General features: G+C 39.4%; 1 protein-coding gene across 8 annotated transcripts in view; it reads left to right on the top strand.

The window, feature by feature from the left end:
* The window catches only part of CUNH1orf226 (chromosome unknown C1orf226 homolog), a 331114-nt gene that overhangs the window by 179642 nt on the left and 136797 nt on the right, over positions 1-14675 (top strand). The window lies entirely within an intron of this gene.

The raw sequence follows: 14675 nt of genomic DNA, 5'->3' as shown, positions 1-14675 counted from the left end.
AGATCAGCTCAGTGCAACTTCGAAGGGCTTTGTTCCCTTGAATGGATCAGCATGGGGGAGCAAGCTCTCCCGGACTTTGGCCAGTGCAGTTTCCTTTGGCTCCTAATGCCCATGAAACTTTGGATATAGAGTTGGATTGAACCAAAGGTGGGGGATGGTGGGACCCCAAGTGCTTTTCTTGGCCTACCCATGCTGGAATGCATATTTCCTGGTCCAACACCAGGTGCCCTGCAGATTTAGCCAACAGACATCTCACTCTTTTAAATCCCCTTATGACTCAACCAGGCTCCTGCAGTGACCATCTATGGATCAGAATAAAGCAATACTCTATCTAGACACAGATGAGCAGGGTATTTTGACATGGTCACGAAGAGAATCCTAAAATAGGGCACTGTGGGGCAGCTTGTAAGAGTTCCTTTCCTTTTGGTGTCCTTCAAATGCAGCAGTTTTGTTACTTTAATGAAAGCAGAATGGTTTCCAGCAGCTAAGAGGATTAGTTCTCTTGTCATTGTCTACACCAAATAACAATCACAGACATGTCTATTGTGCTTCATGTTTTGCAGATCATTTTCATATACAGGAGCTCAATTAATCACTTACTCAATTATTCAACACAAGTTAATTTAAAACTTACTATGTGCTGCATAACGTGTTGGAATTTGGGATATAATAGTGAGAAAAAAAATAGACCTAGTCCCTGCTGTAATGAAGTTTACAGATAAGAAAATAAATGCCAATCAGATAATCACACATAAGTACAAACATTCAACCAGGATCTAAGATCTTTTCTAAGGAGAGGGTCCATGGTATTAGTGTGCAGGACAGGTGGATATATTCGATCCTTTGGAGATATCTTCCGTGAACAAGTAGTGGCTGAGTAGTCAATAGGGCCTTTTATAGATGAGGAAGCAAAGGCTTTGAGGAGTGAAGAGCCTTTCCCATGGTCACACAAACTGTTAAATCACAGTATGACAGTTGTGAGATGTGAATCGAAGACTTGGGCAGTTAAATTCGGTGCCGCATCTCTTACCTCATGGTGATGACCAGATCATGACCCAGAGTCACTTTTAGTTTGGGTAGCCAAGGAAGTGCTCTGTCTTCTGTTGCAAATGCTGTTTCCTAAAGAGGGTCTGCCCAGATTTCAGGATCAGACCTATTGTCCATTAGCCCAGTAGGACAGTTCTAAGTATTTTCTGTTTATATGAAAATTCTCCTCCAAAGTACTAATTAATCTTTGAAGTTAGCTTCCCTAGGAATGTTAACTTTTGAGTCCAGGACTCTAAACACTGAGTTTTGACGATCCTTTTATCTTACTAAAAAAGATGGAGATAGATTATAAAAGAATATCCCCGAGTGTAGTGTAGGCCTTGAGATAGAGATCTTCATGGCCAATATTTAGGAGCAAAGCAACCATAGCACACATCAGGCAGATCTATTATATTCATAGTCTGAGGTCTTCAGATTCTCATGCTTTTCTCCTCACAGTAGAGGGGCAAGGAGAGCAGTGTTATCTCTTTGAGGAAGCCAGGAAGCTCAGCCACCATCATTAGGAATAAGAGAGGTAGACAGGGTAAAATGCAGCTGGATGACATGAGACCACCTCATGCGAGAGCCAAGATAGCTGCTGTGCACACAGTCCTGATGGTGATTCAGAGGATGTCCATATTTGTCATGTTTTCTAAGCACTAAGAGTTCAAGTGCAGCCAATTCCCTTTGGCATGCAAAGGTGGTATAAAGTGAATCTTGGGCAACTCTGCCCAAAACCAAGTCCATCCTTCTTATAACTTGAATCTCTCTCTCCCTTTTGTCCTCACGCGAATACCATTATGAGCCGAAGACTTTCTTGAATCTGTGTTACCCAAAAGCTGATTTTTTTTTTGCTTTCCTGCTTCAACTTGCCAAATGTCCCAAGCTTTGCCCACTTCTTCCTCTTGGGATTACTTGCTTCAGACAAACTCTGTGATTCCCCACTGGAACCATTTTGCCTGCTATGTTGCCAGGAACGAAGAGAGATTTTGGATGTCACCTGAAATGCCTTCTTTATTGGGCCTTTTTTTTTTTTTGGTAGTATCCCTACTGGCCACAAAAATAAGCAGTTTATCTCTAAGAGAATTTGCATTAACTCAGCTAATTCATGTGGCTGAGGAGCTGTGTGAACACAGTCCGAATCACACTAGATAGTACCAGCCATCTCTGGCATAGGCAATTCTGCTTCCCTACTAGGGCCTGTCAGTCATGTCTTGCTGTTTGTAACATCTTTCCTGGAGTCTTTAATTCCCGCAGACCTTGTTGCCCATGTCATTCACTTGACATCTTTACCTAATTACCTTTCATGTGTCCTCCTTGTCTTGTTCCTCCAGATAAAACATGAAGACCCTGGGCCAGGGATTTAGCTCAGTGGTTCTACTGCCTGCCTTACAAGCGCAAGGTCCTGAGTTCGATCCCTAGTACCAAAAACAAAACAAAACAATCTCCCTCCTAGACTTCTCCCTTTTCTCTCTGCTCTCTGGACACCATGCCATGCCATGCCATGCCATTTCCTCTGCCATGCCATTTCAGCCCTGGAGCTGGCTTACCATTGGCTGTAACCATCTAAAACTCAGAGCCAAATAAATCTTTCCTTTTAAATTGTGGGTATGAAGCCAGGTGTGGTGGCACACACCTGTAATCCCAGCACTCAGGAGGCTGAGGCAGGAGGATCACCACGAGTTCAAGGTCAGCCTGGGCTACATAGTGAATTCAACACCAGCCTGAACTACATAGTGAGACCCTGTCTCAAAAAAAAAAACACCAACAAGTTGTGGGCATATTTTATTTCAGCAATGAGAACATGACTAAAACATGCAGTGACCATATTTTCTCATATCTTGGTATTCCACATAGCCACGTAGTTTATGTAACCGCCACAGCCACATGAGGCAATTTAAGCTTAATTAAAATAAATCTAGGTCCTTGATTGTACTAGCTGCATTTTAAGTGCTCAGTGGTAGCTTGTGTAGCCAGCAGCTATGGGATTGGACAGCATAGTATAGAATGTTTCCACTGTGCCAGAAAGTTCCGTAAGACAGTGTCGTTTCATAGCTCTTGGTACAAGCCTGGCACTTAATTGGTCATCAACAAATACTGTTTCAGCTCTCAAATTAACAAGGTCCATTCCTCATCAGTAAAGCTAAGGGATCCAGCCAGTACTGATGACTGGAAGATGTGGGAGAATATTGACATGACCCTAGCATCACTATGGACTACCAGAGAGAAAACATTAAAAGATGGGAGAGGAGGCTATTTTTCACCTTAGAGAGCCAGAATCAACAGGATGACCCTGTCTCATTCTGTCAACTACATAAGTGAATGTTTAAGAGTTTCCCGTAACCCTGGATTCCCCCAGCTACCACTATTTTCTCCTTGACTTTGATGCAGAGATTTGAGGAAATGCTACCACCTTTGTGGGTATAAAATCTCATTATAAGCTTAGAGTTTTCCTATGAGCAGACTAATCTTGTGGGCTTTTTTTTTTTCTTTTAAGTATCTGTTAATTTTCACTTTCCAATTCAGTTTTGTTCTTTTGTAAGTATTTTTGCTGACCCAGATGAGAAGTTTAACTGAAGATTTATCTCTTTTAATGTATGAATTCAGAAAATAAACACTCACACCCTGTACCAAGGGATTGATGGTTACTGTTCTCAGAGACAGTGTCTGCTCCTACAGAGTGGTGAAAGAGGAATCAAGAAGGCTGCATTCCTGGAGTCTGGAGCTGTGTGAGTTGGGGCAACTTGGCTTTCCCATCTATAAACTGTATGGTAAAAACCATGTTTTTATTCTAATAAGAGCTTCTGATGACAGATGAAATATTTGTGTAATTGTCTCTAAATGTTTAACCCTCTGCCTCATCTCAGCATCTCACAAGTTTTGGCTTGGCCTGGCCAAACAGAAGTTTTGGCAAGTGCAGGTTCTGAGTAAATGTTTGTGAATGAAGCTCCTCTTAAGTGTATAGTTAGTAGTTGGGAATCCATGTTCTCATTCTTATATTGGGAGCTGAAGTTTATTTCTTCAAAGAACACAGGCCATCGGGTTAGAGTTTCTGATAACTGGAAATAGCGTGGCAATTTGCCACTGGCTTGGAATGACACAAGCCATCATGTGTGTGAGTGGGCAGATGTGAATGCTACCACTGTCCTGTGTGGCTGACCTTCCCAGCAGGGAATAATGGCTTTGAAGTGGGCTACAGGGAGATGATTATATAGGAAGAGGGAATAGTGGATATGAGGTACCTGCTGGACAGAAATGAAAACATATATTTCAAGGCCAAAGCAGTGGACCTCCTAGATAAAGACAGCACATGAGCGACTTGGGCGTCAGAGGACAGCTGGCAAGCTACCCCCGCCCCCCACCACCTGGCTGACCAGTAAGCGGCACAGTAAGGAATATAAGGTCTTGAGACTCATGAGAGGATGGGCCTATTGAGTGGTACAAAACAGCAGGGACATGAGGATAGATTGCGCTAAATTGGAAACTACTATGGTACTTTATAGTGTACTGTAGTCTAATAAGTACTACAAATTATGCTATAACTAGATCACTGTAAACCAGAAACAGAGCAGGGCACTGCCAACAGTCCATGGCAGTGATGGCAAACTTTTTAGAGCTTACAATGATGAGAAATAGCCCACTGCGACACATGTGCCATAGATTCATCACCACTGGTCTATAGTGTGGGTGATATTATCGTCATTTGCAGAGACAATGAAGCTTAGATGACTTAAGTAACTGCCTGGGGCTCACACAGATGCCTGATCTGGAATTTGGATACAGATCTTTCTCCAAACCTGTTTTCTTCCCTCTGTCCCACTACCTCTCTGTAGAGGCTCTTAGTGATTCATTTCATTTTGGATACTATGTGATGCTGTCAAATTCTTTTCTTCAAAAAGGCCTTTAAAAACCTGTTAGAGCTCCAGGAATAATACCAACAGAATAATCAGTTAACCCATTTACATCTCCCATGGGCTTGTGGAATCAGGAGGATTAATTAACATTTTACAGGCTGTTCTAAAGTACAGGGGTTCAAAGATGACCTTAAAGAACATTATGTTTTGAAGTGGCTTCCAGAGTTTGTATTATAGATTGGTGTTCCCTGCTCCAGAGCCTTTGATGGCAGTGGATCTAGGGTCTGCATGTTTCCCGTACTTGCCTGTTCCACCTGGCCTGGCCAAACAGAAGTCAACATCCCAGACTCTATCCCAGTTAGTTTTTCTTTGTCCTGTGGCTCCTTCTACTGTGTCATGCCAAAAGATTTGGGTGGCTGGCTCAGAGGAGGAATTTCAGATGCTGGTTATTTGCTGATGAAGATTTGTTTTTACAGGACAGATAATAGATTGCTCTGTGGTATCCACACACTCTAATTTCCTTTCTCTTAACTTTCCACACTGTGTATAGGGTGGTGATTAGGAAAGGAGTCCCAGCCAAGGCAAGAGCTGTAGTCAGTGGCTTGCAATAAGCAAGGTGAAGTAGATCCTTTGGAGAATTACTTCTGGAGCATTGTAAGCTCTCTGCATGCACAAGAGAAATGTTGGGGAAAAAAACTATGTCAGCAATTATTTTTTGTGTGAGCAAGCAGATCCAGACATTATGGAGAAGAATGAGATAAATAAGAACTTGGTAAATTGGAGTAGAGGTGAAGGGGCAGGGGATAAACTATCAACTGTACATGTAGTTCAGCCCATGTGACTATATCTGACGTGCGGCAGAGTGTCTGGGGGATGCTTTTGCTCTCCTGCCATCTGATGTGTTGGTAAACATTCCTACCGCTGTGTTTTGTTTTGTTTTGCTTTTTTGCCTTAGCTTCTGAGCTGACCTTAATCTTCTAGTGGGCTTTACTCTCCTTTTACAAGGTCTGTGTAACATTCTAACTCTCTTGTGAGTCGTTGGGGCTTTTTTCTTTGGCTAGTATATATTTGTGACACATAGTAATGTTCATTTTGGAGAATTTGTACAAGCATATAAAATACCTATATTTCTTTTGATCCCTTTCTATATCTCAAAAAAATCTGTCTCCTTATTTTCTATCATCTCTAGTTTATTTATCTATTTATTTATATTTTGGGCTTCTCATAGAAGAGAAACCATAACATGTTTAACTTTCTGCAACAGACTTATTTCATTTAGCATTATAGTTTCAAGTTTTATCTATTCTATGTTTTCCTACAGATGACATGATTTCATTCTTTATGGCTAAATAATATTGCATCATGCATAGACACCACCTTTTCCTTATTAATTTATCTGTTTATGGATACCTAGGCTATTTCCAGAGCTTAGCTATTGTGAATTGTGTTGCTATAAACATGGGCATGCATGTATCACTGTAATATGGTATCTTTAATTTTGGGGGGAATATCCCTAGAAAAGGTATAGCTGAGTCAAATGGACTTTCTAGTTTTAGATTTTTGAGGAATCTCCATACTGATTTCTATAGTGGTTGTACTAATTTATGTTCCCACCAACAATGTAGAAAGATTCTTTTCCCCCTACATTCTTACAAGCACTTGTTGCTTTTTATGCTCTTGATGATAGCCATTCTGACTAGGATGAGATAGGACCTCAGAGTTGTTTTCATTTGCATTTTCTTAATGGCTAAAAATGTTGAATTTTTTCCCGTTGGCCATTTTACTTCTTTTGACAAATATCTATTCAATTTATTTGCCTATTTTTTGATTGGGTCACTTTTTGAAAGTTTTTTTTATACATTCTAGATATTCGTCCTTTGTCAGAGGAGTAGCTAGAAAAAAATTTCTCCCACTCTATAGGCTGCCTCTTCACTCTGTTGACTGATTTCTGTGGTGTGCAGAAGCATTTTAATTTGAGGTAGTCCCATTTGTTGATTCATGATAATATTACTTGTACTATTGAAATTCTGTTCAGCAAGTCTTTGTGCCTATGATTTCAAGTGTTTCCTATATGTATGGCCCAGTAGTTGCAATGTTTCTGTTTTTATATCTGAGTATTTGATCTATTTTGATTTGACTTTAGTATAAGGCAAGATATATGGACTAATTTCAGTCTTCTGCCTGTGAATAACCAGTTTTCCCAGCAGTATTTATTTAAGGGGCTTTTCTCTAGTGTATGCTTTTGGCCCCTTTGTAAAGAATCAGATGGCTGTAGATGCATGGGATTGTCTTCTTTTAATTCCATTGGCCTGCATGTCTGTTCTTGTGCTAGCACTATTGTTTTTGTTACTATAGCTTTGTAATATAATTTAAAATCTGGTACTGTATTGTGATATCTCCAGCTTTGCTTGTTTTGCTCAGGATTGCTTTGCTATTTTAGGTCTCTTATGGTTAATATTAATTTTAGGATTGTGTTTTTCTAGTTCTGTAAATAATGTTGATATTTTAAAAGGGATGACATTAAGTCTATCAATTGCTTTGGATTATATGAACATTATAACTATTAATTTAGCAGATCCAAGAATACGGGTTATGTTTCTTCTAATCCCCTCTTCAATTTCTTTCTTCAGAGTTCTATAATTTTCATTATAAGTGCCTTTCACTTCCTTAGTATTTTGTTTTGAAGATATTGCAAGTGGAATTTTTTCCTAATTTCTTTCTCCGTGAGCTCATTGTTGGTGTAAAGGGGTACTATTGATTTTTGTATGTTGATTTTGATGCTTAAAGAGACCTTGGGATTTTCAGTTGTTGGCCAAAATCCACACCCATTGTGGATATTATTTGTTTTCTTTCTGACCTACCTGTGTAAATCGACCATCCTTGGATGCCAATATCACTCACTTTTCTTGGCCACATTTCCTCCCCCTCCTCATCTTGTTTGCTTTTTGTCTTCCTCTCTTAAACACACACACACGCACAATATTCCTTCACTCATAGACACACACACAGTTGTGCACATGCACACACAAATGTGTGACTTCTTACATGAATTCCTGCCAGCTTGAACCATTGTGATACATGCATGACTGTCCCAGCAGGTGGCATGAGACATTCATGTACAGCATGGTTATGACATGTTAATGGGGTCTCCTATCTCTTAAGAACAGAGTAGTTAATGTAAAAATCATTTCTCTTGAAGGCTTGATATCTGTTTCGTCTGAGTCTTGGAATGCTAGGGACTTTGAGATTTTTTGACTCTGTCACCTAGAACCATATATTTAGAGCAGCTTGTGCACGTGCCTCTCACAAAGAAATTACTTCCTTTAAATGAACTCAGATCCTTCAGGCACTTATCACTTGCTAGGACCTGTCACTTATAAGGCATCCCTATTTGTCACCAAGTTATTCTTAGGTGAAACTGACTTTTGTTCAGCCCTATCTCAAGAATTAGTTCAAGGAATAGGACTAAGAGGTGAAAAAAACACACTGGAAGGAAATAAAAACACAGAAAGGGCATGTGGGCACCCAAAATAATATAGATTTAGCTTATTACACAGCCAACCATATTCAGGCTTTACACTCAAGACAAGTGCAGCAGAACCTTCTAGTTAGAGGGGTACAGCAGTTAGAGGGAGCTTTGGCTGGAGCCTGACCAAGGCCAGGGAGCTGGCACATTGCGAGGACAGTAGAAGCCAGTGGTCTTCTCTGTTCATGTCCGTATATCACTTTTTCTGAGTGCTTCTGGCAGCGGCTCATGCAGAGTAAGAGCCAGGCTCAAACTGGCATGTGTACAAGAACCATCAAAGGAAACCTCATCTATGGAGGTGGTGGGTGGATGGGAAGGTGGCCCTGAACTGTGTATGTAGCATCTTGAGGCCTAAATGGCCTCATCTTAATGTTGTAGATTGCCGTAAGTGTAGCTTGAGGTTGCTGAACTGGACTTAGCCCTCATATCTTTACATTTTCTTTACTATCATAGACATCTCTCTTTTTCATCCAAATTTCAGTGAAAACATTTCCTCCTTTGAGCAACTCCCTTAACCAAGTGTATCAGAATTATTAACTTGTTTTGATTCTTTTAAAAAATTGGCCATGGACCGTTCCCTGACCAATGTTTGAGCCTTATTTCAAACCACACCCATGGGCGCCTTTTCCCTGGCATTTGCTTAACACTGTGTGGATATCTAGCTTTTTGTGCTTGTTCTCGCTGCCCACTTCCCCCTAGTCCTCACATTTTCCTCCTTCCTCCTTTGCCTGGCAAGCCCCAAGTCTTCCTTACTTTATCACATAGTGTTTATAACAATGGAAGGTCTGTGAGCTCCGTGAGAACAGGAACCATGCCTTAATAAGTTTTTGTATGTTCTGCTTATCAGCAGTGCCCCTTTACCCCGTGTGTACCACACCAAGAATATAAGTGGGGTTAGGTGGGAGAGGTCATTTAAGAACAGTCTAGCTGGGTAGAAGGCAAATGTGCCGCAGCACCCACCCATCTGATCTGTAATCTTTTTCTTCCGGTGGAATCCACTACTACTTCTCTCTGTCCCATGTTGATACTTAAGTGATCTTTTGTGGTCTCATCACCTCTGGCCCAACTTCCAGTTCCATATGTTTGTGTCTCCCTGTGGGCAAGCCCTAGAAGTGTACAGTGGAGATCATTTGTCAGTAGTGCCGTAGGATTGGGTGATGTTGACAGCTGATGTTCATTTTGTGCCACCTTTATTTCTTTGCTTTGTTCCCTTCTTCCATGTGAGTTCTCCGAAAGGATGAGGGGCTCACAAACCAGTCTGTCACGGAGATAAGTGAGTGGGTCTTTTTAGGATTTGTCATCATTAAATACTGGGTTTAAGTGCTTATACTGTATAAATCTAGTGGATTTGATATAAAGTCATTAATAAAGGAATAATCTTGGGGTTGGTTGGAGCTCTTTTGGGGATTCAAAGTGTATCTAGGATGATGTCTGGATGGTTCCATTAGAATCTGTGGTGGTTAATTTTATGTGTAAATATGAGAACTCTGCCTAATACTGGACCCTTTCCATCAGCCTCTGAACTTCATGGTGAGGCTCAGCTCCCCTGTCCTATCCTGTTGCATCTTTACTACCATAGATGTCGCTCTTTTTCCTCTAAATTGCAGAGAGGACACCTCCTCCTTTAAGCAGCTCCCTTAATCTAGATGCTGAATAGAAACAGAGATCTCTGATGAGGTTGTCTGGAGTGGTTCCCATCACGTGGACGGGGAGCTGTGTGTTTGTATATGAGTGTTCTCTCTGCGGTCACAGCCCAGCTGCACTCTGGTCTTTTCTGAGTTACATTACTTTCGAGTGACTGATTTGAGCAACATTTCCACTCTTTTGAAAGACTGTCGCATGTCATAAAGGCATTCCTAAGATGTTTCTAGAGCTGTAAATCATACTATTAATTATAAACACTATAAAATATATACTGTTTTCTCTCTATAAGCACAGTGATCCATTTCTAACAATGCAGAGCTTCTGATTCTTGAATGGATAATCTAATGTGTGACTTTCTTTCCCATGAATTTTTCAGTTTTAGGATTACTTTTGAAAATGTTTTGTTCAAATTTTATATACAGTAACAGTTTAACTTGCCATTCTTTGTGTGGAATTTTATAAATATAGTTCCATTATTCTGTATTTACATAATTGTGACTTGGTTCTTATTTTTTTCTTGTGAAATTTAACTGTATATGAAATTATTTTTCTTACTTGAACTGCTAAAAGGTCATTAAAATAAATTTTCAGTTATATTAAGTTCAACAAGTATAAATACATAAAGTAAAAAGCTGTGAGGAGTTTAAGTTTTTTAAAAGCATTAAAACATAATTGTGTACGTTGTCAAGTTGAAGTTTTTATTTTAAGAAGTTTACGTGTTTAAAATCTGGCTTGCATAGGATATTGTGTTACATTACAGAAAAAAATCTAGCAGTTATATTTTCTAGTTGCAAGTATCAATTATTTGTAATTTTAAGAATCTACACTTTTTCTTCCAAGAAACTAAGCACCTTTCAAAAAACCCCACAAATATTCACTAACAGCTTATTTATTCCAGTTCAGTTGTTTGTGTTTTATCTTCTCAGAATTCCTCCTAGTTTCTCCCCCTTTGAAAATATAGTGATGTTGTTTCTATGGGAACAATGATGTCATGGCTATGAATGGGGCTTTAGTGACCACCAAGGGTGCCATATTTCAAGGCCAAGTGACAGAGCCCAGCTTTACCTATGAAGTTGCTAATGGGGGTTGGTTGTCAGAAACTTGGAATATATACAGCTGGGAGGAAAGGAGATTTGTGTAGCGATTCTGGACAGCCCATGTGGGGCGAGTGTGTGTTTGTGAAACCATGTGTATGTGATTGTGAAATACATCCCTTTGTCACAGTAGATCATGTGAGTTCCCTGATCTATAGGGTGGGAACTTGAAGCTTATGAAATTAAGCCCCGAGCAACCTTGGAAGGAATGAGGAAGAAATACACATCTTCTGGGCTTGATATCCACAAATATTAGGCTTGTAATGTCAGCATTAGTACAAATGGGAGCTTTGTAATGCACATACCAATAGGCACTAATATAAGTAGACATGCCTAATTTAACTTGCCTGCATTTAAATTTCTCTAAATATGAATGACATTTGATGAATAACACATACAAGAGGGATCAACTAATTAGAACCAGAGTCATATGAAACAGTACCTTATAACTTACACATCCAAAGAGCATGGTTCTGTTCTAAGAGGGAAGAAGTTGCTTGGGATGGCCGACCTCTTATTTCAGTGGTTATTCCCACTCTTTGGTGCTTCTCTTTTAGAATTGCACCTAGATTTTGTAGCTCACTCTTTTGATTACTAGTAGGGTAGATAATACTTGCTTTTCTTTATTAATTGGTAAAAGTCACTTGGAACCAAGTCACTTGATTGTTTATCGTGGTAAACTCATCTTATTGCTCTTCCAGGTAAAAAATGAAGTGCTGTTACAAAGTAATGAGACTGATATTGATGTGCTTATATACTGGCTTTAAAATACCTTTCAAAAGGAAGATCACTCAAACCACCAAGGAATATTTCACTGGAGTTTATTGTATTCCAAAGATGATTGCTTTTAGAGTTAACATTTATTTGGTTATATAAGTTCAGGTATATTTGGCAGAAATAAATCTCTCTGATAAACAGTAAATGTCATTTGGCCTCAGAGAATGTGGTTTTCCATATAAGTAAAATTTCCAGGTAATTTAATCTTCTCCTTCTAAGCCTAAGTCTTACCTTTCAAATTAATAACCACTTAATTGAAATATTTTGTTATCTGTCATTGCCTCCTTCTTAAACCAAATACACCCTGATTTGCAGTTGTGATTAAGAATTTTTTAAAATTTTCACTTCTCTTTTTTATTGATATATGTTTGTGATACATAATAATTAAATTTATCTTTGGGAACTGGTACATGTACATATCACATCTTAATAATTTTTTCTTCCCCTCCCTTCACTGCCCTCTCCTTCCATTCCCAGATCCCCTTCCCATCTCCACAAATATAAGCTATTTATATTTTGTGTGATTAGAAATCTTAAGAAGAGGAGATTGTCCCGGAGAGTCCAATTAATTACAGGAAATTTAAAAGAGCAAGACAGCAGGGTCAGAGACACAGAAACAATCTGATGACCAAAACAGAGAGAGAAATTTGGAGATGCTGTGCTGTTGGATTTGAGGATGAGAGAAGGGACCAGGAGCCAAGGAATGCAGGCAGTCTCCAGAAGGTGGCTGGATTCTCCCCTAGAGCCTCCAGAAGGAATGCAGCCCTGAAGACTCACTTTAGACTTCTGACTTTCTTAACCTAAAGACAATACATTTATATTATTTTAAGCCAGTAAATTGTGGTATTTTACAGTAGCAATAGAAAAGTAATAATTGGCCCTCTCCTAATTTGCTGTGTTAAATCTGATGGCTACATTTGTTAGAAATATAATACCATCAGCTCAACAGAAATCTGTTATCAATTGTATGTAAGGTGTTCTGAATAAAAGAAAGTACAGTGTATCCCCAGATCTGGTTTTGCCATGGACATAGCCCAGTTGGGAGATTGAGGTGGGAAAAGACAGGGAAACACATCATTACAGTCCTGTGTATCAGGGGACTAACCTTCAATTATGAATGAAGAGTGGTACAAACTCAGAGGAAGGGCAAAAGTCTTATTTTGGGGGACTCACAATGGAATTCATGTCGATAATGGGCCTTATAGGATGTGTGTGTGTGTGTGTGTGTGTGTGTGTGTGTGTGTGTGTGTTAGGGATGATACTGGGGATTGAGGGAGGTGTACCTGATAGAGAAAATGGGTAAAGGACATTGCAGTTAAAGCAAAAAGTGTAAATTGTCCTAGGTTGATTGTTTTTTTCAGTGCTGGGGATTGAACCCAGTGCCTTTGCACTGAGCTACATCCCTAGCCCTTTTTAAAAAGTATTATTTTGAAGCAGACTCTTGCTAACTTTCCAAGTTGTCCAGGCTGAGCTCAAACTTGCTCTCCTCCTGCATCAGCCTCTCAGAGTGCTGGGATTACAGGTGTGCACCACCACACCTGGCTCTAAGGTTGCTTTTTGTTTGGAAGGAAGTAGATGAAAGCCCCTGCAGGGACTGTGACCCCTGTTTTGGTTTCCTAAGGTGCTCTTTCCTTTCTGTCCCACATGTTGCCTGCTATTTGGTCCTTCAAACTAAAATTTCACCTATTAATAAGAGAAGCAGCACTTACGGTAAGTATAAACTAGAGGCACGGGAAGCCTGTGGTCAGTATGCTTTCTGTGTTATGTCAGAAGACCTCATCCCTTCATTGAACACAGCCAGGGAAGGGCCTGATCCTGAGATCAGCCGTGCTCTCAGGTGCTGCAGGTTCTCATACTTTTCCTCATTCAGTTTCATAACAATGTGTCACAAACTGTACCAGCTTCCCTCTTAGCCTAGATTTGTAGGGTTTTGTTTTGTTTTTTTGAGGAGAGTAACTTCATCATAACATAATCTAATGACATTCGAAAGACGAAGTTTTCTTAATTCATAGCATGAGAGAATAAAGAGCATGGAAACATATTTAGATTAACTTATATTTTTATGAAGGGAATATAGGGCATTCGGTTCACCAAAAATTTATAGCTAATTTTAATTGCAGATTATGTGGAATGACTTACCATGCCTTTGTTCCTACTTAAAGTTATCATCACATCCTAAATATTTATTATCAACTGAGTGCAAAGCACTATTAAATGCTGTTTAAAGCTACCAATAATGTTAATAATTTAAACACTTAAATTTAAATGTTAAATGTTAACATTTAACCATTTAACCGATTTATTGAATTCTTTTTTTTTAAAGAGAACATATATATTGGCCTATAAATGTACCTTGGGAGTTTATAATGTCTAGCCTGTAATTTTAGTGTGTGACATTGTTTTAACTGTTTGGTGACTGAACATCCCTAAGTGTGGTGACACATATAACATATATCACATATGTTTTTAAGAAAACTATTATTTGACTGGTTTTCTCATGCTGGCTTGACATGTACCTCTTTTTTATTTATTTTTTAAATGAATTTTATTGGTACATTTTAGGTGTACAATATAATGACAGTCATCATTGGAAATTTGCACCTTTACACAATCTCTCTTGGTTCTTATTTTTCCCCCTTCCCCTGCCCTCCCTTCCACCCCTTCATCCCTCCCTATTTACAAAGACTTTGTTTCCATTGTTTCATTTTCTCATATTAATCCCATTCCCTTCTTTCCTTTCCCCTACCCCTCCCA

The sequence above is a fragment of the Heterocephalus glaber genome, unplaced genomic scaffold (assembly GCF_053883595.1).
Source record: "Heterocephalus glaber isolate CG9 unplaced genomic scaffold, H.glaber_assembly_v1.0 deba00001561, whole genome shotgun sequence".
NCBI classification, from domain to species: domain Eukaryota; kingdom Metazoa; phylum Chordata; class Mammalia; order Rodentia; family Bathyergidae; genus Heterocephalus; species Heterocephalus glaber.
This window is presented reverse-complemented; position numbering and strand designations above follow the sequence as displayed.